This window comes from Anastrepha obliqua, chromosome 6, assembly GCF_027943255.1.
Source record: "Anastrepha obliqua isolate idAnaObli1 chromosome 6, idAnaObli1_1.0, whole genome shotgun sequence".
NCBI classification, from domain to species: domain Eukaryota; kingdom Metazoa; phylum Arthropoda; class Insecta; order Diptera; family Tephritidae; genus Anastrepha; species Anastrepha obliqua.
The window spans coordinates 41287650-41312386 of NC_072897.1; the positions used below are offsets into that span (position 1 = coordinate 41287650).

The following is a 24737-nucleotide window of genomic DNA, read 5'->3' on the forward strand; positions in this document are numbered from 1 at the left end:
TTACCTACTGTGAGATATGCTGTCTCAACTACGTGCTACTTATAAGAACTGCTTCTGTTTTACCGTGATTTCGATCACTTGGTTGCAGCTCACATTACTTACTAAAAACTGTAATTAATCATGGAGGCAATATAGCTAGCTTAATAAATGAAAAATATTTTCTAGTGCATCCAACATGTTTTTGTTTCTGGCCTTAGGAAGCCCCTTTGCGACATTCTCTTTTCTACTCGTCCAACAGATTTGCCTTCTGCTGTGGCACTTGCCCAAGAGGTCGGGGCAAACCATGAACGATATATTTTTGCAGCAAACTATTCAAAGCATTTTGGGGAAAGGGACCTGGGCCAGTTTTCAGGTAGAAGGGTAATTGAAAGGAAAAACAATATATAAATAGAAACATTTAGTGATCACAAAAATCCACACTTTCAAATAAGGCAAGAAAAACTCAATAATGATAGTAATGGTAGTGAGGAATGCGTTGAAGCAATGGACATAGATCCACCCATATATCGTATTCGCCGCTCAGCAAAGTTTGAGCAGCAAAATCCCATGGAAAAATGTTTACAACAAAATAAACCGCGCAATTTACAAAGTAGCAATCATCGGCAATTTCCATTAAATAGTAGCAACCAAAATCAACAAATCAAGCGACCACCCATTTCCGATAGGAGCACTGGGCAAAAAGTTCAGAGACTCCACCACATTTCTGATACAATTGAGGATATAGTCAAAACAAATTCTTATAATAATATTGTAGGAAATCAAGTCGAAGATATTGAAGACGAACTTAATTTTTTAGGGAACGTACGCAGCTTTCTTGGGTCAGAAGATCTATAGGAGCTGAGGGCAGAGAGATAAAAATGCTAGTAGATACAGGGGCTTCAAAAAATTATATTAAGCCATTTACTGCGCGAAAAGGCGTTGTATCCTTAACTAAACCATTCGTAGTTAAGTCATGGCAAAACCAAATTAAGGGAGAAATGTAAAACTAATTTGTTTAGTATAACTTCCGATTTTGTTATTGTATATTACTAAATGCTAATGCGAGTCAATGCAGTCGTGGACCTTCAAAAAGCAGACATTGTCCATGATTTCGGTACTGAAAAGTTATTATTTCTTGCAGTAAAGTCGGAATTTTTAAATATGATAGAAAACAGATCACAAACTTTCGCTGATCCCATTGAATCTCTGCCATATAAAACAAATGTGTTAGGTCCGATTCGTACAAAACATGAAGAACCGATTTATTCTTAGATATATCCGTGCCCAATGGGGGTGGTAGGTTTTATTAATAATTAAATAAAAAAAATTTTACGAAATGGCATTATTAGACCATCTAGGTCTCGCTACAATAATCCCAGTTGGGTCATGGAGTTAGGCAATAAAAAGAAACTGACCGAAAATATCTTTGACAATAAATATCCGATATCAACTGTTATGCCGATTTATCAAACATGGGACTCCCACAATACGTTACAAGCCTCGATTTGAAGTCAGGTTTTCATCAGATTGAACTCGTAGAACGATATAGAGAGAAAACTGTTATTTTCGTAAACAACGGAAGGTATGAATTTCGTAGGCAGCCATTCCGGTTTAAAAACGCTCCCAGCATTTTTCAAAAAGCTATAGACAACATTCTAAATGAACAAATAGGAAAAAGCTGTCTTGCTTACGTGGATGACATTATAATTTATATGGCATTATATTCAGACAAAAGAACATCATATTAAGGGTATTGAATAGTTCACATTATGCTTTTAAAACCGAAATCGAATATTTGAACTTCATTTTGCTACTTATGACAGGGAATTCTTGACCTTTGTGTGGGCGCTGAAAAACCTTCGCACCTACATTTATATAATATTTAAATATTTTTACCAATTATCAACCACTACGTTTGCGGTTTCGGACAGAAATCTAAACGTAAAAATCAAACGTTGGAAAACATTTATCGATTAACACAATGCGAAGCTATATTATAAGCCCGGAAAAAAACTATGTCACTGATGCTCTTTCGCGTCAACAGGTTTATGTGTTTGAATGCTGAATCTATTCACAGCGAGAGGTCCTTAACTTATACCATAGTATCGTGGCAGTTGAAAAGCTGGTTAATTCTTTTAGAAATAAAATAATTACTTAAGACGCTGAACTTCCTTACAAACGAATCTTTATCATTTTCGGAATTAGAACAAGACACATTATACAATTTTGTGATAAAAGCACGCTTTTGAATAATATTCAGGATATTGTAAGCACTAATGTAGTCAACGCAGTACATTGTAACTTATCCATACTAGCATACATTCAACATGACTTAGTCCAAATGTTTCAATATTCTTCATTTAGATAAACTAAGAGAATTTCAAATAAATATTAATTTATCTACACACAATAACAACTCGATTTTCTACAAAGTTAAATAATAAAACCTACCTTACAAAATGTAAAAGTATTACATTAAATTATTTAGAGATGACTTCGAAACTGATGCTCATATATTCATTTCTATGTAAAAAATTCAGAATTTAGTTTTTTTTTGTATTAATTACATATCAATGATCAACTGGACAAGCAGGTGGGATATTTGCAGCGATCCTTTCAAAGTGGCTTGTCCTGTATCTGCTTTCAATAACATCAGGGCGAAGCCAATTGTCACTGCGTTAGATAGAGTAGAGGTGGAAAGACCTATCTGTCTCTGGATCTCGTCCCTGCTTGGCTGCAGGGAAGTTAATGCGGTGATAAGAGGGGCTAAGGTTACTAGATTCGTTCACAGGGGGACGCCGCAGAGTGGTGTCCTTTTGACCCTACTTTGGCTAGTTGCTATTGACAAAGTTCTGATAATGCTAAAGGTTAAGGTAGTAGCATACGTCGCTGATGGTATCGGGTCCGTTTCCCTCAGTCATGGCTGAGATTTTGGGAAGGTCACTGTACTCAGTCGCTGGGCTACCGCTTGTGGCCTTCCAAGATGAAATCGGGAGTCGGAGCAGGGGTTTTTTCTAAATCAGCCAATTTATCTATCTCCTTTAAACTGCCGAATAATGCTACTGTTTTTGCGATCCTGCAAGAATGCAACATGCTTAGGGAACGCGGGAGTGAGGGAGATATTCACATTTTCTCCGCTAGTCAAGGCGCGATCAGGGCTCTGACGACGCCATGGTTCAGAACGAAATTAGTAAACTCTTGTAAGGAGGAGATCAAATCTCTTGGGCGTGCAGGTAACATTTTTCTGATCTGGGTTTCAAGACATAGGAACATAGAGGGAAATGAAATTGCTGATGGGCTTGCCAGGAATGGGACTGAATTGGCTTTAGAGACCTCCTATCCGGTCATCAGTATCCCCCTGACAGTTGTTAAAGGGAAACTGTACAATTTTTTTCTCAGGAAAGCACAGAAAAGATGGAGCTCCATTTCTTCATGTGCTATTTCGAAAACCCTTTGGCCCCAGTATAATATATGAAGAACTCAGAAAGTCCTTTGGACTCTTCCCCATTCAATTTCCAAACTCGAAGCTGTGTTTACCGGTTACTGGACGATCGGCACACACGCGGAAAAGCTAAGGTTACCATTTAAGCCCCATTGCAGAAGCTGGGGGGACCCTTCAGAGAAGGAGACTGTAGAGCACTTTCTCTGTAAATATCCGGCTTGGCGCCAACCTAAATCCCCTCAATCTTCTTCATTATATCAACAGCTCTGGCTGACTGTAGATATCTGCCTGTTGGAGGTAATGGTATCAAAACGGCGATTCAGTGCTACTTAAGGAGTGCCCGACTGGCACTTCAACCATTTCACTTACCTACCTACTTATTATGTATATATATAATTGGCGTGTGTACCAAGCAGTATACAGTACAGTTTCAAGCCGACTTCGAACGGCTACGGCGCCGCAGAAGCAGCAGCATGCGCAATGCGAAAGCCCCTTTTCTGCCAAGCATTCTAAAATTTCCTTTAATGCAACAAAAACTATTTATTCATAAACGCAAGCGCATATTTCTCAAAGCAAAACTCGTTCATTCATAGAACGGACCCACCCTCACGCGCCTGAACTGTCCATAAGCCTTTTTTCTTGAGGAAGACAAACATATTTTGTGAACAGTCAATTTTTGTCGTGGCAAGAGTCGGCAGCTTTGTGTATACATGTAATGTAAACAAAAGCTGTCATTCGCTTAAAACAAGGTTGGCGACATCTATGTTTTTAATTTTGCACGAATATTGATTATTGCTTCCTTTTAAGTCAAGAGGACGCTAATAGCTAGAAATACACCCACCACGTGTTAAGAAAATTTAAAGTAAAAATCCGTGGCCGCGCGGTTTTGTGAAAGCTAGAAGTAAAAATTCATAATAAATTCAATAACGCAATTTATGGTTTGATTTTTGTGGAAATTTAGTTTTTGTGGTGTGCTTGATACACAGTGGTTGCTTTTTCGCTTAAATTTCGATTATTTTACGAATATTTTTTATAATCAGTGGTGGTTAGGAACAATAACCACCGTGACGTAAGTATTCCTAGAATTTGCTTTTTTATACGGTCACTATGAGTAGGACTTTCTTTGGTATTTACAATATTTTAGGCAATTATTTCAATAATGAAACGATCATTGACGCAAAGGGAAATTGAAGAATGTTTGAATGAAGATTTACCTTCAGAACCTGAAAGTGAAGCCAGTTCCGATGAGGATGAAAATCTAGACACGCCTGAGTGGCCAGTGTCAAAATCGATATTGGATGTGTGTGGGGCAGATGTACAGAATATCCATGAAGAGCTATTCGACGACGAGGATGGCATACCATTATCAAACTTTGTAAGCCAGAATAATATTGATAGCTCTAGGACCTTGCAGCCTCCTAAATGGAAAAGGACCTTCTCTATGGATATACCTGGTGATATACCTCAAGATGTGGAATAAGTTACTCGCAGGGAACGTGATGGAAGTGCAGTTAGGATCGATTGCCCTCTGGTTGTAAAGAAATACAACAGCAATATGAACTTCGTTGATAAATTCGATCAATTAAAAGCGTGTTACTCCATCGACCGAAAGTCCAAAAAGTGGTGGCACAGAATTTTTTTTCATTTCTTAGATTGCTGCGTTATCAATAGCTATATAGCTTACAAAGAGCTTCTGATTAACAGACCTCATTTGGATGAGTTGACATTGAAGGACTTTCGCCGCTCAATTTATCAGGGGCTGTTAGCACCTTGCTACGTAAACAAGCGAGCTCCATTAAGTTCCGCGATCAGCAATGGATCAAGCCCAAGATCTCCTGTACCAGTTGCTATAAAACGGTATTAGCCTAGCGTGCTTGCTGAAATCCGCCATGAGAGTAATCGACACCAACCGCTTAGAGGCACACCTAGAAGATGCGCCTTTTGCAGTACCAAAAGCGTCCCTGTCCGCACAGTATGGCAATGCAGAACATGCCACGTCCCACTTTGCCTCCGAAAAGGAAAGACATGTTTTTCAGATTTTCACAAGAAATAATTATTTGTAAATTAATTACCAAATATCTTATTGTCTTTTTTTTTAAATAAATAAAAAACTGAAGTAATTGAGTGCATTAGTTTTAATAAATTTTTGTACCCTTCAGTCATGGTGGTTACTGGTGGTGACCACCTTGTTTCTCAAAAACCTTACGGTAAATATTTTTTTTTGCATTCGTGTCTTACTTGTATTCCATATTCACCAATTAACAACAAAAAATAAATTGTTTATGTCGCAGTAAAGAGCGTGACGGAAAGAGTTAATAAAGATTTAGCAGCTGTTTGAATATAGCTATGAATGTACTGTATCTGTTAACAAGTAATACGGTTATTAAATAATTTATTAAATGACTGGTGTTCCCGAGACAGCCAGCCATCAGAAAATAACAGCTTGGATTTGTGCAGTAAAATGACAAGATTTCGCGGTAAAATGAACAACAAAATTAGTTACATATGGATGTATGCACATTAGGCCGGGTCGATTTGTGGGGAGGCAAAAAAATCGCCCATTGCTCTGTGAAAATCATATTCTAAGGATCAAAATAAGAAACTTTGCCGAAGGAACCATACCTCTAAAACGAGTTCTGATGTCCCCCAATTTGGGTCGAACTATTAGTGTCTTTTGTGGGGAGGCAAAAAAATCGCCCATTGCTCTGTGAAAATCATATTCTAGGGATCAAAATAAGAAACTTTGCCGAAGGAACCATACCTCTAAAACGAATTCTGATGTCCCCCAATTTGGGTCGAACTTTTTAGTTTCTTTTCTATAACTCACTTAAATTATTTTTTTCATTTAAATATGTTCTGACTAAATAAATTTCTTAAGAGAAAAAATAGATATTATTATAAATAAATAATAAATATTATAAATAAATAAAAATAAAGAAAAAACATAGCCATTTAGCTGATTTTTTCATGTAAAGGCCAAAAATGGTGATATTTTGAAATTGGGGGACATCAGAATTCGTTTTAGAGGTATGGTTCCTTCGGCAATGTTTCTTATTTTGATCCCTGGAATACGATTTTCACAGAGCAATGAGCGATTTTTAAATCGAGCCGCCCTAATGCACATACATATGTATGTACTGTATCAACGTATGAAGATGAATGCAATAGGGAATAAATAAATATCATATTAAGAGATATGTGCAATAGTAAAAGTAACTAGTAAATAGGTAGTATCTAAGTAAATATCGAGTGTTGTCAGTGATGTTACTTGTATATTGATTCATACCAACGGTATTAAAAGATAATTTTACAATTAGACATCCAGCCTCCAAAAGACTGCCAAAATGAGGAGAACGAGGAGGTATTAGCCTCCATTGAATGCCGTCCTTGAACACTACTCACAAATCGCCCTCAAACGCACTGGATTGAAAACCAATTCCTTTAGCTCTCGTAATTTACTCTTAACTCTGACAAAATTAGTGGCATTGTCCGACCATCTACTTATAGTTTGAGATTTTCAGTGTGTGACAACCAATCGTTTTATAGCCATTAGAAATAAAGCAGTTAACAAATCTTTAAGCAGCTCCAAGTGAACGGATTTGGTTGAAAAACAAATAAGTAGAAAAATGTAGTATTTTATCGGAAGCAGAAATACGTTAAATTAACGTACAAAGTCAAAAAAGGTCTAGACAGAACCGGGTGTACAACGGAGGGTTAATAATTAATGAAAAGAAAACACTTTATAAAAAATTCTAACAACATAAAACTGTAATCGCGAAAAAGCGACAATATATCATTGACTCAACACGTTTACCATCGGACGCAGAAATGAACGCTCAGGAGATATCAAACCTAAGGGCACAAATAGTTGCCTCGACCACAACCCTGACTGAAACCAAAGAGAGGATGAATTCTCTTGAAACCAACGCAACCGTCACAGTCACATATCAATACCAAGACGGTGCACCCAACATTAGTGATGGCGTCGCAAATTAACTTGGAAATTTTTAAAATCCTACCAATATTCATAGGCGACACGAACAATATTCATAGATCGTGGAGAAAACGAGTTGGACACGCATAGATTATACAGCGCTTTCGATCGTTTATTCCAAAATTCAAGAAGAGGCGGCCGATATTCTAATTAACCACATCACAAAGCTGAATTTTTACTCCATAATTAACCGTCTTGATTATACCTATGTGGACCAGAGACCCCTGTATGTGTTGCTCGAAGCAATAAAAAGAAGAAAACATGGAAAAAGGACGTTGACGGAGTTCCATAGCGAAGTTAGTAAATCGCTTAACATTCCATTCACTAAAGTTGAGATTGATAACTCAGGGAGTCCGTCAGCCATGAAAGAATACGCAAACCAAGAAGCTGTAAGGACATTCATTCTCGGTCTGAACAGCAAATACACCATCCTCTATAGCCACAGTTCAAAGGACTTAGAAACCGCTTATGCTATCGCAAGCACTATACAACACGACAACGTGAACTTACAGTTCGAGTTTCCGCAATACAACCACATACATTACAATGCTTCGCTAAGTAGAAGATACGAGGAACCTCAAAGTTACAGAACTAACTTGCAGGTGCAATACAACCAAACTGCACTCAGGCAAGAGCACCAACCAAAGGAAATAGATCCGTCACAAAAATACACGAGATCCACAAAGTATCCGCACCACAAAACAGCTATGACCGCCAGAGGCAAGGACTACCTCCTAATAACCCATTTCGCGGAGAGCCTCAAAAAAGGGAACGAAATCCTTCATCTCGTAATTTCAACACAAAACAGAAGGTACAACGAGTAAATCAAACACGAGAAGAAGAAATACAATCACTTGCACCGGAAAATGACGAATATGACACAGGCAGTGTTTTTTTTAGGCGTATGAACGATTTGCCGTGTCTGCCTATACCAATCAAACCAATTAAAGTAAAAACCCTTAATAGTTACTCAATAACTAAATAAAAAAAATAATAATAATGATGACATTGTTAGAGCATAATCTCACATTTTTTGAAACAGATGCATTAGAAGAATTTAATATGCTTCTGGGTGAACAGGGACTTAGAAAAATCAAAGCAGAGACGAATCTTTTCGAGTACAAGCTCAGTTATTAATATAAGGTCAAGAAAAACAGTGAATCTGCGCAAAGAATTAATTATACGGTAAATAGTGAAATATATTTCGTTAACCTCACCATGCTTTCTTTCTATCCACTTTTTTAGATCGGATACTAGTCTGGCGAAAATCCTCCACTGAACCCTCCCCGAGGGTGCCAGCTGGTAATAAGTACCACAGTTTTCCTATTTTCAGGAGGTACTTAGCTAGTTAAGGGTACTATGGGTAGGGTTCGATACTCCTCAATAGTACAGCACTACTCAAAGTACCTTTAACGTGGTCGGGGGTGAAGGGCTGGATTAAGGTGTGATGCGACCCGTGCCGAGAATCTGTCAGGCTTGGGGCCCTTCTATAAAATAACCAAGTCTCGAACGGAGCTTACGGATAACTGGCGCCCTCCGTAATAATTAGCCTTACCCGTGTAGTTCGGAGCTATGCACGGGCGGACATCCTTTCTCCGACACTCGTGGGTCCAAAATGCAGAGAGATCATAAAAACTTAAATAAAAAAAAGGAGATCGGTCCTCCTTCTAATAGACCGACAGGAACAAACAGTTCCGCAACAAGAGCAACGGTCGCACCGAGCTCAAGGAAAACGCCATCCATCGGCTTAATAAGTCGATCCAAACAAACAACGATAGCCTCAGCGAAAGCGAGGACAGTTGACACGCACTCAGAACTGGACACAGGTCCAAGTACAAGTAGGGGGGCACTAGCCCAGCAGTCAACTGCGATTCAGCCCCCAAAAACGGTCCCGACCGGAAGCAATGCTACTGCTAGCTCCGGTACCGAAGGATGGCCGCTTGTGAGGGTGGTAGACCCAGCGAAAGCGAGCTACCAGGATCGCAGAAACGCGGCTAGGCTCCTAAGGAGGGTGCACGAAACTCACCCAAAGGAAGGTGAAATGACACAGGAGTTGAAAGAGGCGATTGATAGAGCGAAAGCGATCATCCCTGATTTCAACCCTGACTTCAAACCAACACAATCGGCTCCGAAACGACAGCGGTCCTCGGAGGAAAATAAGCCAAACGCAAAAAGGCACAAATCAATGGGCGTGACGCCCAGAAGATCATTTGCGGAGGTTGCAAAAGACCGCCTGATCATAGGAGTCCGAGCTAACGAAAGTGGCACTGAAAGTTATTCTGGAGAACCCCGGTCCCCCGCCTGCGTGCGAAGACTTAGGCTGGCACCAAGGCCAGATAAAAATTATAGCTTGCGACGATGAGAGATCGGTTCAACTGTATAAAGAGGCCATCTCCAAAGTCGGCGAAGTGTACCCAAATGCCAAGCTAGTGCTCGTGGACAGGAAGGATATTCCGTCCAGGCCGCGAGCAAGGGTTTGGTTACCTTCAACCATCGAAGACTCGGAAGAGATTATGAAGCTCATTCGGGTCTGCAATCCGGACATCCCAACGCAGGAATGGAGGTATGTCAAAACTCTCACCAACAAAAATAGCGCAGAAGAATCGAAAGAGCAGAAGCGCGCCACCATGCAGGCTCTCCTGCTCCTCACAGAGAACTCAATCGAACCATTAGCGAAATGCGATGGGCATCTGAGATACGGTTTTGTAAAGGTGAAACTTCACAGACACAGATGCAATTGAGTTCCTCGCCACTAAGGAAGGTGAAAAGCACATGGGCGAACTAGAACCCATGAGCGAAACCGAGCCAATGAGCGAAGACGACCGGCCCACCGAAGAAGAATACGCCTCTTCAGGCTCAGAAATGGGCTTAGGGAGGCTGTACTTCGAACGGGAGGGTAAGTACCACACACAACAGCGTAAGTATTCCGAAAGGGAACTTTTATGCGAAAGCAAAGAAGACCCAGACATAACGCTAACAGCTGATGCATCTTCTACAGATAAACCTTCATCACTGTAAAGAAGCCTGCCTTGCCCTCCTGGAGCGTCTGGCAGAAGATCAGCCGGACGTAGTCCTCATCCAGGAACCCTGGGTACGGAATGGCGAAATCTGCGGTCTGAGGACATCAGGGTATAAGGTATACAAGACCAATGGTGAAGGTACTAAAAGAGCATGCATAATGGCAAAAGCACATCTTAATATATTTATGATTCAAAATTTCAGTAACGCAGATGCTACGACGGTTAGCTGGGAAGTGAGCGGAAGCAACATCTGGCTAACCTCGTTCTACTTTGCTGGAGACGACACAGGTCCACTGCCGTCGCCGCTAATAAGAAGCCTTGTGGAAGACTGCAAAGCACACAACCGCAAACTACCCTAGGAGGTGATGCCAATGCCCACCATACCGTATGGGGGAGCTCGGATACAAACGAACGAGGTGAGTCTCTTTTCAATTATATTATATGTAGTAAGCTTTTAGTGTGTAACAAAGGCAACGAACCTACATTTATTACGCGCAATAGACAAGAAGTTCTTGATATTACGCTAGTTTGTCAAACCCTCTACGAAAAGATGACGCAGTGGAGGGTTCTGAATGAACACTCTTACTCCGATCATCGTTACATAGAAATAAAATTTGGGGGAAAAAACTCACGGGCCCCGCCCGCCAGCAGGAACTTGAAAAAGACCAACTGGCATATATATAAACGGGAACTTAAGGAAAGACTTCCAAACTCCCAAAATATTACTATTGAAGACAGAGAATCATTGAACGAACACGTACAAATCCTTCCGGAGGTCTGTAGAACTGCGCTAAACAAGGCTTGCCCCTTAATTAAGTATAAGGGGAAGAAAAAGCCGCCCTGGTGGTCAGAAGACCTGTCTACACTAAGAAACGACAGCAGAAGACAGTTTAATAGAGCGAAAGCGTCACGAGAGAGTAAAGACTGGGACTGCTACTACACTAAGCTAAAAATTTACAAAAAAGAAGTTAGGAAAGCGAAAAGGTCTGGTTGGAGAACGTTCTGTGGAGAAATCGAAGGAACCACAGAGGCCTCCAGACTGCGTAAAATCCTTTCAAAAAAACACTATACCACCGGATACCTCCAAAAACCGGACAGGAGTTGGACTACTTCGAGTGACGAAACTCTGAAGTTGCTAGTGGACACACACTTTCCCAGCAACGAATCATCTAACGTGTTAATCAACAATGGTACAGAAAGACCAAACTCTGACATTGAAGAAATAATCACTGAAACTAAGATAGCCTGGGGAGTGAACACGTTCAAACCATTTAAATCACCGGGCCCAGATGGATTATTCCCGGCCCAAATACAGGTTAGGTTAGGTTATGGTGGTAGTCGGTCTGCACGACCAACTCACTTAGACCTTACAGGTCCGTTGTGATACCACTGTGCTACACGGGAACCTCATTTATCTTCCTTCGTGGAACCATTTCGTGGCTCTTATGAAGCGTAGTATTGATGCCAACCCCACGCCAGACAGTTCTGTAAGAGAATTAAAAAAGTATTTACCTAGACAACCTGCTCTGATTTTAGCTAGGGCTGGACAATTGCAAAGGAAGTGCTCAACTGTTTCTTCCTCTTCCTCATCTCTACAACTTCTGCAATATTCATGGGAGAAAACTCCTAGTCTCGAGGAATGCCTGCCAAATAGCCAGTGACCGGTTAGACAAGCCACGACCTTCGAGATATTGTCTCTTGAGAGACTAAGCAATTCCTTTGTTCTTTTCTTGTTTATTTGCGGCCATAGCAGCCTAGCTGTTAGACACGTATCCTCATTTCTCCATGACCTATTGGCCTCTTGGATGAAGTGGTTTTTTATCATTAGTTTACTCGTGGCCATGGGTATTCCGATGGTACTTTTATCACTAAGCAGTTGGAGAGCAGTACCCTTTCTGGCTAGCTCATCTGCTTTACAGTTTCCCTCAATATCTCTATGTCCCGGAACCCAAATAAGGCTGACCTTGAATACGTCACTAATGTCATTTAGGGCTGCCCGGCATTCCTGTGCAACCTTCGATCTTAGTAAAGCCGCATTCATTGATTTGATGGCCGCCTGGCTATCCGAGAATATGTTTATAATCGTTTTTGTTACGGCGTGCGTATTTAGGTATATAGCCACTTCTTTTATAGCTAGTACCTCTGCCTGATAGACGCTGCAGTAGTCTGGTAGTCGAACGGATAGTTCCAGTCCTAATTCCTTCGAGAAAACTCCGTAGCCAACCCTATCGTCTAGCTTGGAGCCATCTGTGTAAAAGTTTAATTCCCCCCTTCTCCATGGCCTTGTTGTATGCCACTCACTTCTTGACGGTATACTCGTCTTGAAGAGCCTTTCAAAGGTGAGTCTAGGGATAGAGTAGTCTATTTCTTGTTTATGACTATTCAGAGAGTGCAAAATGGAAGCGTGGCCAACACACCGCTCTTTCCATAGCGCCATACTTTTTAGTCTGAGCGCCGAGGCGGCGGCGACGTGTTTTCCTACCAGATTTAGGCCAGGTAAGTTGATTAGCACTTCCAGCGCTTTGTTTGGAGTAGTCCTTAAAGCGCCAGAGATGCATAAAAAAGCTGTTCTTTGGACCTTACTCATGATTTTAGCGTAAGTCGCCTTTTGAGCAGATGGCCACCATACAAGTATTCCGTACATTAGGATTGGCCTAACTACCGAAGTATAGAGCCAGTGCGTAATACGGGGTGTTAGTCCCCATTTGATACCGACCGCTTTTTTGCAAGTGTATAATGCAACGTTGGCCTTCTTTACTCTTTCCTCAATATTAGATTTCCACGTAAGTTTCCTGTCTAATATGAGTCCTAGGTACTTGACATTCTCTTTCAAAGGAATCTCCACACCCTTAAAAATTAGCGGGGAGATTGCAGGGAGCCTATGTTTCTTTGTAAAGAGAATTATTTGAGTTTTTGAGGGGTTTATATCGAGTCCCCTGTTCTCAGTCCAGCTTCTAAGCGTGGCCATGTTAGAGCGCAGAATATCCATAAGGGTATTAGGATATTTGCCTTTAACGGCTATTGCTACGTCATCTGCGTAAGCTGTGACGTGGCAACCCCCTCTTTCCAGGGTCAGCAACAGGGAGTTTACTGCCAGGATCCAAAGAAGAGGGGAGAGGACTCCACCTTGCGGTGTGCCTCTGCAGACCTGTCTGCTTAGAGTAGTGCTTCCTAATTTAGCCGTTACCTTTCTTTTGATGAGTATATCTTCTATCAGGGCTACGACGTGTGGTTCAACTCCAAAATCTTCTAATGAATCTACTATGGCGTTTGCATTTATATTGTTGAAGGCGCCTTCTATGTCTACGAAAGCAACCAATGCAAACTCTTTGTCTGATAAGCTTTTTTCCACCAACCCGACGAGTGAGTGTAAGGCGGTTTCTGTGGACTTCCCTTTAGTATAGGCGTGTTGCGCCGAAGAGAGCCTATTTAAAGGCACGACACTCCGTATGTATTCATCTATTATTCTCTCCAGGATCTTGAGAAGAAAAGACGTTAGACTAATGGGTCTGAAGTCTTTAGGGTTAGTGTGTGAGGACCTACCTGCCTTGGGTAAGAAGGAGACTTTCGTCTCCCTCCATCCTAGCGGGATGTAGCCCATGTTAAGACAACTTCTAATGACAATTTTGATATACGGTAGTACAATGCCCCGTGATTGCTGCAGTTCAGCGGGGTAGATACCGTCCATTCCTGGCGATTTATAAGGACCAAAAGTATTAATAGCCCAATCGATTTTTGAGTGTGTAACTAAGAGATTTCCTAGGTCGGATTGCCTTTCATTATTGGCGGAATGGTTTTGTTCCACCGGCGTGTTACCTGGAAAGTGTGTGTCTAGAAGAAGACCTAACGATTCCTCACTTGACGTAGTCCATGTATTCCCTTGACCTTGTAGGTAGCCTAGGTTGCATGGCGTCTTTGAGAGAATTTTTCTTAATCTGGCCGCTTCTGAAGTCTCTTCAATTTCTTTGCAATAATTTTGCCATGATTCACGCTGCGCAGTTCTAACTGCTTTTTTGTAGTTTTTCAATTCAGCCTTATAGGCTTGCCAGTCCTCTGACCTTCTCGTGGCCTTGGCCAGATTAAATAGTTTTCTATGGTATTCTCGTAGTGAGGTTAGTTGCTCGGACCACCAGGGTGGTTTAGACTTGCCTCTGGGTCGGACAACCGGACAGCTGGCTGCTAACGAGCTATTCATTGCTTTAGTTACCTGATTAACCAGTTTATCCAACTCCCCACGAGTAGTGGGGTTTTTGGGGGCTTTCTTTGGCAGTAAAGCTCTTAATTTTTTATTGTAAACTCCCCAGTCAGTTTTCCGTATATTCCTGAACTGGCTAACTTGGGGAGACCTAGTTTCGATTTCAAATTCAATATACCGATGGTCTGAGAACGAATTTTCGTTTGAAACTCGCCATCTTTTAATGTGATTAGAGAACATGTCGGAAGCCAGGGTGATGTCCAAAACTTCCTCTCTGTTCATAGTAACAAAAGTCGGCTCTGAGCCTAAATTCAAAACACTAATTTTATTTTCTAAGATAAAGTCCAGTAGTGACTCACCTCTAGAGTTAGTGTCGCTGCTCCCCCACAGGGTATTGTGGGCATTTGCGTCGCAGGAGACAACCAAATTTTTGTTCTTCCGGGCTGCCTCTTGCACCAGAGTGCGGACTTCGTCCGGCGGAGCTTCTCTGTCATAGGCCATGTAGGCGGAGGCTAGCCAAAAACCGGTTTTCCCGAGCTCGATGCTTGCCGCTACCATGTCGCCGCTACTAAGCTGTGGGAGCAAGAAGATATTTATATTATTTTTAGCGAGGATGCAGCTACGAATCTTACCTCTGTGTTGTACGGCAATCATTTTAAATCCCTTCACTCCGAGGCCGCAGATTTTATTGTCGTATATCCACGGCTCTTGAATGAGGGCTATGTCAAGTCCACCGGCAGCCAAGCGGACGGAGATATGCGCGGACGCAAGTTTGGAGTGGTGGAGATTAATTTGGATCAGCTTCATGAGAATCTGTCCGTTTCATCTCCACCATCGTGACCTCGACGTCCTCCTCTGAGATCTCCCCACCCTCAAATACAACATTCACTAAACTACATCATGGAGTGGTTGACGGTCATATTTAAGGCCGCTCTGAAACTGAAAAGTGTCCCATCAACATGGAAAAAGGTAAAAGTGGTCTTTATCCCTAAAGCGGGAAAAAGTTCACACACGACACCTAAGGATTTCAGGCCAATAAGCCTATCCTCCTTTCTGCTAAAAACATTAGAAAGAATTTTAGAAGAGCATATTAGGGCTAACATCAGCCCTTATAAGCTCAGCATCTCACAACATGCGTACTGTAAAGGGAAATCAACCGAAACAGCACTTACGGGTACTTTTTCCCCCGGGTCCGGAGTTTTCAGAGGGGCCTGGACTCGAGAGTAATTCAAATTATATGAATTAGACATAATTTGAAGGAGCCCGCATCTCAAGTTTCCCCCGGGGCCCGAATACTCTCTCCACGGCCCTGGAAGGATAAGCTCTGTTTTCTCTGTGGCCAGCTCTAATCCATGGTCTTCTAGCCATGTCTGAACTCGGATCATCACCTGATTTAACTTCCTTTTGGCTTTGTCAGTGTTTCGGGCGATTATTACAACTGCAATGTCATCTGCGTATCGCACTAAATGCACATCCTGAGGCATCTCTATTCGAAGGATTTCATCGTAGCTTATATACCAGAGTTCAGGTCCAAGTATTGATCCTCGGGCCACACCTGCTGTTATATGTTTAGTCTTACACCCTTCCCGCGTTTCGTATAAGAGGACGCTATTGCTTAGATAGCTACGAATAATCTTCAATAGATTATTCGGGATCCTGAATTTTACCTTTAGGGCTTGAATTACGTCGTCCCAACTTAACCTGTTGAAAGCATTTCTAATATCCAGTGTAGCTAGTAATACCAAGTGTTTGGAGCATCGATTAGCTACCTGGGCATGTTCTACGCTAGCTATTACATCTTGGATGGCTCCTAAGGTATATCTGCCACTTCTAAAACCATGCTGCCTTTCAGAGAGGCCGCCACTGTTCTCTACGGCTTCGCTAAGCCTATGCTTTATAAGTTTCTCAAAGAGTTTTCCTGCGCTATCCAGCATACATAACAGTCTATAAGCGGACGCTAATGTTGGGTCTCTCTTTCCCTTACTGATTAGTACTAGTTTTTGTTTTTTCCATATATCTGGAAAAATTCCTTCTTTTAGGCATGCGTTGTACATGTTTAGCAGCAAAAGAGGGTGTTCTTTTGCCAATAGTTTCAATATTTCTGCAACTATGGCATCAGGTCCTGGCGCTTTATTGCATTTCATTGCTTTTGCAGCATCCATAAGTTACTCTTCTGTGAATGGGACAGGTTCCGTTGCTTCATACTCGAGCTCTTACCTCTCAGCACAGTGTGTTGAGAATAGTGTGTCTACTATTTTGCTTACCATTTTGGTTTCCATATCAGCAGCAGGGGATTTGGCTCCTAGCTTTTTCATAACGATTTTGTAGCCCAACCCTCATGGGTTATTGTTTAGATCGTTTCTTAGCTCTTCCCTTTTTACTTTTTTGCTTTCGGCTATAGCTTTCCTCAATTCTTTTCCGCTCTTTTTGTATTCTTGGGATTCTATTATCGCTGGACCCAATCTTCTAGCTCTAGTATACTTTCTACGCTTATGGATGCACATATCTCTAAGTTCTGCGATCTCTTGTGTCCACTAGTATACAGCATTTCTTTTTTTGTTCTTATCTATTTAAGGTATAGATGCGTTGTAACTTATCGTAATGCATTGCATTGTTGTCTTGACTAGTGCTTTTGCTGTACTATTCGTACAGATCGTTGTCAATAGTTGCGGGGAGCGTCGCTGGGTTTAGCTTGTTTATGTTCTATTTGCGTGTACTTTTATTTCGATTTTCACGCGTTGGTGTCAATGCAAAACGGGATGTATTAATGGTCACTCCCATTGTAATCTTCCAGGACTCTCCAGTCTTCAGTAAAGGTGACTATGGTTTCCGATACTAGGGTTATGTCGGGTGTGGTGCCTTCGCAACCTGGATTTCGCCACGTAGTTGTTCCTGTGTTGGCTGTCACGTCCAGCACTCGTCTACCTCTTGAGTTCGTTGTCGCCGAGCCCCATTCGGTTGCTTTTGAGTTAAAGTCTCCCGCTATTATTAGTCGTCCCTCTAAACTTAGGGCTTTGTCTTCAATTATTTCCAGTTTCCGGGTGAATTCATCTATATTGTCATTCGGTGTAAGATAACAGCTTGTAATTGTGAATAGGCTGTTCTGAACGTAGACGAAACCATCGCCTGATCCTTTCGCGGTTATTACGTAATTTGTGCCCCTAGGCAGCCAGACGGCGGTAGTTCCCGACTCGTCTTCGATCCAAGCTTTCTCGGATTGAGCATATTGTTCGCTTATCAATACTGCTTGAACTCCTTTTTCTAAGACCATCTGCTCCATTAGTAGGTCTGAGTTTGATTGAACGTGTCCGACACCGAAGCACCGGTAGCACCACTTCAGAGATGTGCTAGCTCTCATCCTTGCACTAACCCATCCGATTTTGATATTATTTTGCTTGAGCAGCTTTTCTGTGCTTTCAATGGCGAGAGTAACATAAGCCCGTACTTGTTGTCGTTGATTATGTTTTGTGATCCTAACATCGATATTTTCATTAGTGCCAGCTAGCATTTTTCTCATAGCGTTAACTTCCTTCTTCTGACGGCATCTTAGTCTCTGATCTCTACAGTTGAAGTTGGTCTGAGGGTTGCAATGGAACCGACCGCTTTTACGGTTTCCTCTAATTGTTTCAAAAAATCAGCGTTAACTGTGTTCCCCTTTTCTAATTCAAGTAAAAGAGCAAAAGTTTTGGTTCTTCTCATGTCTTTCACCGTTGTGGTTTCGTCTGGCATTGTCTTTTCTCGGATGTTTTTGACGATTTCAGCATAACTGTGGCCCTCTACCGGCTTTACCAACACCTCCGATTTTGGTTTTAGTATTCGTTCATCCTTCTTTTGGTTCGGTTTGGCCTTCCTTGCTCCATCGTTTTGCGCTCCATCACTTCTTTTTGGCACGGCATTGGGCCTAGATGTTTACCGGCTTACCACTTGCCATTTCTCAGGCTCTCGAACTCTTAGTTTCTTCGAAGAGTCGGGTGCGGCAGGACTTGGTTCATTCAGTTTTGCGGTTAAGGGAGTAATCTTCTGGACAACACCTGTTTTTCGAGCTAATGCGGGGGTGTCACCTCCGATTTCTTTCGGCTTTCTGAGCTCGAATCCAACCTCTTCTGCAGTCTTTTCATGATGTCAAATAGTTTGCCAAGTTCTGAGACTCCGGTCTTTATTTCCGTGGAAGTATTCCTACTCTTCAATATAACTGCTATCATCTTCCTAAGCATTCTCAAACATTTCTCTACGGCTTCCTCTTCTTCCGCTCGCATTTTGAGAATAAACTCTTGCCGCGGAGATGCAGTGGTTTCCCGTTCTGTGTTTGCGTCCTTTGCAGTTACAGGGGTACGCGACGGCGCATTTGGAGTATTTTTAACCTCTTTTGACGTTACTCTTAGGTCTAATTCTTGAGGCGTCATTTTCTTCATTGACCGTCTTTTATTTTCCTATACAATGTTCCACTCGTAAGGGGCAAATTCCCTTTTTGTGGTGGCGAGCGAAGCAATCGAGGTTTCCTTAAGGGCTCTGCTCTATATCTCCACCAGTAATGGCCTTCTGCTGTTTTTCTTCTTTTTGTCTTTTCTCCAAAGTTATGGAAAAAAGACTAAAAAAGAATCAATTGTAAACCTTGTAAGCGTGTAAATGCAAGTCTTTATGCATAATGTTCACCAACGACGAGCGTGAGAGGTGCAATTGTTGGGCACGACGACGAGTTGAGGTGGACGGTTCTTCAACCCCACTATCGCAAACAGCAGCAATATTTTCTGCAGTACGAGCTGTATGAGCATGCACTGGTGTTTTCACATCTCCTACAGACCTGGTTTGCTCAAACCTTTGCACATTTTTTCCGATTGTACGCACATTTGGACGATTAAATTGACCGAAAAACTCACGAAGTGCGCGATATGCATTTTGATTTGAACCAGGCCCGTGCGCAGGGGGGGGTTTGGGAGGTTCAAAGCTTGTAATGACTACATAGTAGATATACTTATTTAATACATATGTATGTATGTACGAAATTTTTTATACTGTGCGTATCGGACGTGTTTTACTGTCGATCCGGGTTAATAAAAGTTTTCTCAACAAACTCAAAGTGCATTATTGCTAACAAGAGATAGGACTCATAGCAAACTGCATAGAAAGTGCAAAGTGCATTATCAAACTCGATAAGCCAACAAACATTTTAATTAAAAAAAAAAAAAAACTAAAACCAAGCAAAGCAGCTGGCAAAATAAATAATAAATAAATATGAGTGTGTTACGTTCTCCCCCTTGGGAGAGAACAGAATCCAAAAGGGAGACGAAAGATCTTACTCCGCAAAAAATGCCGCTACATACTAAAAACTCGTTGTCAATGCCGCACGAATTTAGTACAGAGCGGATCGAACGCAAACGGGTCAACACAGTCAGCTCCCAGAAGCTGCAACAACAATATGCGCTCTACATTATCGCCAGAGAGCATAAGTTCTCATATCAGCAGTCCCGTATTCTCTGCATCATGCGTGAGCACAACTGGTATGCCTACAACTACGAATACAAATACATCTACAACTTGCTCAACCGTCTCTTTAAATTCCACAACAACAACAACTGCATCAACAGAACTACTGCTAGCGACCCATTTGTCGGCGTCTACACAATCAGCTGCACTAAAAAAGCAACCTGTGGTTAAAAGAGCACGAAACTCACCCACAAAGGTCTCAACATTGACTGCTAGTAACAAAAAAATAAAAGCAACATCAACCCTCAATCAAAGTAAACTGCCAAACTACTGAGTGGAACTTCTTCTGCAAACAAATTCGCAGCTTTAGATGTGGATGATGGAGAAGAAATTACTCAAACTGCAAACAGTGGGCAATTTAAAGATTCACTGTCACAAAATTTAAACAAAGACGAAAAAGAAAAAAATAATAAGCCACCGCCAATATATGTCCATGGTGTCCAAGGTGTAAAAGCTTCACTCTAAAAATTTTAATATAGCAAATAATGAAGTTCGCGTTCAAGCAGAAAATTTAGAAATATATAACAGATTACACCACATGCTAAAAGAAAAAGGTACGAAACTGTATACATTTAGGCCAAAAAGTGAAAGAGGATTTAAAATAGTCTTACGAAATATGCGCCACTCTACAGACCAAGAAGAAATTAAAAAAGAACTAAACGAAAAAGGCCACAAAGTACTTAACATTACTAATATAATACAAAGATCAACAAAAAAACCACTACCATTATTTTTCATCGAACTACAAGCAAGTGATAACAACAAAGACATTTACAATATAAACAAGCTAATGAACTGCATAGTCATTTTTGAAGCACCTCACCATAAGCGCACCATTTCACAGTGCACGAAATGCCAGAAATATGGGCACACAAAAAATTATTGTACAAGGGATCCAGTTTGCGTGAAATGCGCTGGTAGACATCTTACAATGGAATGCAAAAACCAAATAAAGGAAGTTAAATGCGCTTTATGTGGAGGTAAGCATACCGCCAACTACAAAGGATGCGAAATTTATAAAGCACTTAAAATGCAAAGATTTCCACCTCTGCGTAATAAAGAACCAACATTAAATACAAATAAAAATAATACACCAATAACAACAGCCGTAACAAACATAATTCCCGGAGTAAGCTATGCTGATGTAGCATCTTCTTCAAGGGAACATAAAGCAGAGCAGGAACTGATTAAAAGATCTGAAAAAAACAATGATATTGAAGAGCTTAAAGACATGGTAAAATCCCTAGTCAACCAAATGACAAATATGATGAATATAATTACAATGCTTTTAAAGAATATGAATGGACAAAAGTGAAAAAATTAAAATTCTAATTTGGAATGCAAATGGACTAAAACAGCACTATTTAGAACTGAAACAATTTTTAGTTGAAAAAGATATTGACATAGCATTGATTGCAGAAACACACTTCACTGATAAAAGTCTTCTGAAATTTCCTAAGTACAAAGTGTATGTGACAAACCATCCTGATGGAAGAGCCCACGGAGGGACTGCTATAATTATTAAATCAAGCATAACGCACAATGAACAACTCCAATATTCGACGCCTTATCTTCAATCCACGACAGTACAAATCTATGACAAAAATGGACCAGTATCTATCTCCTCCATATTCTGTCCACCTAGACACATAATAAACTCGGATCAATATGACAAATACATAAAGACGCTTAACAATAGATTTATTGCCGCTGGAGATCTCAATGCAAAACACATTGATTGGGGCTCAAGACTCAGCAACAAAAAGGGGCGTATTCTTATTAACGCAATTAACAAAAACAATTGCAGATTTATAAGTACCGGAGAACCTACCTATTGGCCAACTGACGTAAAGAAAATTCCAGACTTGATCGATTTCTGCATAACCAAAAACATAAGCCATAACCAATTGACAATTCAGTCGTACTATGAACTTTCTTCTGACCACTCGCCGATATTACTTGAATATGTAAGTCATATAAAATCTATAGATACATCTTTTCGCATACTTAATGACAGAAAAAAAAAATTCCGCCACCATATTGACGATCAACTTATACCAAATGTGATATTAAAAACGCAACTTGACATTGAACATGCCATTATCCATTTTAATGACGTAGTAACTATTAGAAGCAGGGATCAGATCGGCACCAAAAGCAAGCAAATAGAACAAATACACCAACACAATGCTGCTGTGACTAACTTAACACTTTGCTTAAATACTTCTTCTTTACACCCACACTTCGGGATAACCGAAGCAAAACCAAAAGTAAAGTACTTAAGCAAGGCCGTTTTCTTAGAAGATTACCAAAGGTTATCAGTAATAGTGGATAGTGAAAGTAAGTGTTAAAACTAACAAGAAAGCCTTTTATTTGGTAAAGTGTTCAAGTGAAGCAGTTTCCAGGCATCAACCAAAGAGATAAAAAAAGTGCGTTAGAAATATTTAAGAGAAGAGATTGTTTTCACATTTTCCAACGATATTTTCACGAAAAATTTACAAAATATATATTAATTTTGCAAATGATTGATAACAAGTGAAACAGTGAATAAATGGTGTGAAAAATACACACAATAGAAATCGGCAAAAATAATTAATATTTTAGAAGTTTTTACTTAAGATATTTAAGAAAAGAAATTGTTTTCACACTTTCCGTAGATATTTTCAAGAAAAATTTCAAAAATATATATTATTTTTGCTGATCATTTCCCATTTCTGTTCTGTGTAGTTTTCATTTCAACGCGTGCTCACAGTTCAATTATGTTTTTAAAAGATGGCACTAACAGTATGTTAATGTGAATTCCAGTTTAAAAACAAGAAAAGTAGCAATCAAGAGCTCAGAGTGACATAAAGAAGACCACTTTGATTCGGTAAAAGAAATGCCAAGAGGTAGAAGACAAGCTAACATCGGACGTAATACACGTCACAATAGAAATGTGCAAAATCACCGACAAAATGAAAGTGAGGAAAATCATGCTGATAGATTAAGTCAACAAAGAGATCGTACAAGGTCACGTTCTCAAAATCGGCCAATAAATATCAATTCTGTAAATTTGAATGGTGCAGCATTTCAATACAATCCACAACTTGATTATTCATCTCACAAATACGTTGTCATTGGAAGTATGGATAAAATTTGCGGATTTTTTCAAGCATTGAAATTCAAAACTGAAACACCAGGCATGTGTTGCGCTGCAGGAAAAGTTCGTTTACCAGACCTACAATATCCGCCCGAACCATTAGCTACATTATTATCGGGAACATCACCCGATTCCAAACATTTTCTTGAAAAAATGTCCACATATAATTCATGTTTTCAAATGACATCTTTTGGTGCTGGAAAAATTATAACCGATAACTTCATGCCAACGTTTAAGGTAATACATAAACTTCAACGTTCAATAACATTCGCTGACACATCTAATGAATCATTAGATTTTATAGACACAAATTATGGCTTTTTTCAGATTCAAGAGCAAGCATATCACTCAATAGGTTCATTACTAGCACTACCCGATCAAGAGTCAACATTTTTGCAAATTTATTTCATTAATGACAACGATGATGAACTTGAAGCACGGTGTGCATTTTTCAGAAATATAAACAGAGTCATTATGAGAGAGTTACAAGATTTATTACACACACACAATGTTTTGGTGCAAAGTTTTAAAACAACAATCGAAAGATAGTCATCTGATAATCATAAAATTAAAATTGATGCAAATAAAACGCCTGCCGGCGAACATCGTGGAAGATACAATCAACCAACTTCAAGCAACGAGGTTGCAATTGTTATATCTGGAGATGAATTTCAACCAAGAGATATTGTTTTGCAAAGAAGAAATGATACACTGCAACGTGTTAATGAAACGCATCGAAAATATGATGCATTACAATATCCTCTTATGTTCTGTCGTGGTGAAGATGGCTATTCGATTGATATAAAACAAATAAATCCAGCAAATGGTCAAGAAACAAATAAAACTGTAAGCGCAATGAATTATTATGCATACAGAATCATTATAAGAGAAAATCAAGAGAATCACATTTTAAAATGTCGTAAATTATTTCATCAGTATATTGTTGACATGTATGCGAAAATAGAAACAGAACGATTGAATTACATTAGATTCAACTAAAGAAAATTACGCTGTGACGAATACATACATACATTTACGAGATGCAATTAGCAACGATACCAACGTTAATAACATTGGTCAAATGGTAATATTACCTTCATCGTATACAGGCAGTCCAAGGTATATGCATGAATACGCCCAAGATGCAATGTGTTATGTCAGAAATTATGGTCGACGCGACTTATTCATAACTTTCACATGCAATCCGAAATGGGATGATATTAAGAATCATTTATATACTGGGCAATCAGCTACTGATAGGCATGACATTACTGCAAGAGTGTTTAGACGAAAGCTAGAGTCTCTAATGGATTTCATTGTAAAACATAAAGTTTACGGAGATGTACAATGTTTCATGTATTCTGTGAAATGGCAAAAAAGAGGCTTGCCTCATGCGCATATTTTGATTTGGTTAAAACAAAAACTAACCACAGATAAAATTGATCATATTATATGTGCTGAAATTCCAGATATAAATGAAGATC

At 40.2% G+C, this 24737-nt stretch overlaps 1 pseudogene; it reads left to right on the forward strand.

The window, feature by feature from the left end:
- Nucleotides 1-7666: 7666 nt before the first annotated feature.
- LOC129250406 (uncharacterized) lies at nt 7667-8400 on the forward strand (annotated as a pseudogene).
- Nucleotides 8401-24737: the final 16337 nt, after the last annotated feature.